The sequence below is a fragment of the Oncorhynchus gorbuscha genome, unplaced genomic scaffold (genome assembly GCF_021184085.1).
Source record: "Oncorhynchus gorbuscha isolate QuinsamMale2020 ecotype Even-year unplaced genomic scaffold, OgorEven_v1.0 Un_scaffold_4995, whole genome shotgun sequence".
Taxonomy (NCBI): Eukaryota; Metazoa; Chordata; class Actinopteri; order Salmoniformes; family Salmonidae; genus Oncorhynchus; species Oncorhynchus gorbuscha.
Window position 1 is genome coordinate 11,666 of NW_025748897.1, and position 835 is coordinate 12,500.

At 40.8% G+C, this 835-nt stretch overlaps 1 long non-coding RNA gene across 1 annotated transcript in view; it reads left to right on the forward strand.

Annotated features, from left to right (window-relative positions):
• Nucleotides 1-701: 701 nt before the first annotated feature.
• LOC124028903 overlaps nucleotides 702-835 on the forward strand; it is a 13,606-nt gene continuing 13,472 nt past the window's right edge. The window contains exon 1 of the long non-coding RNA XR_006837677.1: nucleotides 702-835. This exon is cut by the window's right edge and continues 73 nt beyond it. This is a non-coding gene — a long non-coding RNA (uncharacterized LOC124028903).

An 835-nucleotide genomic window follows, 5' to 3' on the forward strand; every position in this document is an offset into this window, starting at 1 on the left:
GTGTTCTTAATGTTTTGTACACTCTGTATGTTTACATTGCTAAAAGCAAGTGAAATCATTTCACTTAAAAAAAAAATATTTAAAAAATCAATCATAAATGAACAGTAGATACTCACCAAAGTATCAAGAATATAGACATTTATAAGATGTTATATTATGGCTATGTACAGTGTTGTAAATATGTGTATGGTTGAAGTACATAAGGGCGTGTAGTAAATCAACAGATTAATATGAGTTAGATTAAAGGCTACAATGGTGTTTTTTGTGCTTGGTTGTCCACGTTGTGGTAATAGATTAATAGGATTTTATCAAAATTGGTTTGTTTTTCTTAGTGTCTGTGTTATCCGACTAAAATGTGTCTAATATGGTCATGCGGTGTCTCTCCGCTGCGTCACCCCGCCGTTCTCTCGGCATTCCTCTCGCGCAGCCTAACTTCTGTCAACCCCGGTAGGTTTGGCACTCGGTATTTGAGCTGCCTCGCCTTTCTCTCTCTCTGCACTTTTCTCTCTGCTTATATGGCTAACTAGCTTGGGTCAATGCAGTGAAATCTAACTCTGCTTCTCGTTGTATTAGTCGTAATGTACGGGGGTACGCAATGGTACACACCGTCCAATGGAAGTGGTTACTCGCAGTTTCCTTCTCCACAATGAAACGACATGAAGAAATAGTTGCCTTTATACGCGTTGCATTTGGGGGAGAAAATAGGCCTGTCGGAGCATGTCCGTAGCGACAGGAAACGTTAAGGTTGTATCTAACTGAGGGGAGAAGAGGATCGGACCAGAGGAGTTGCCACCTATCTAAATCGCGCTGTGGACTTGTGCTACCTTGAAGTAGA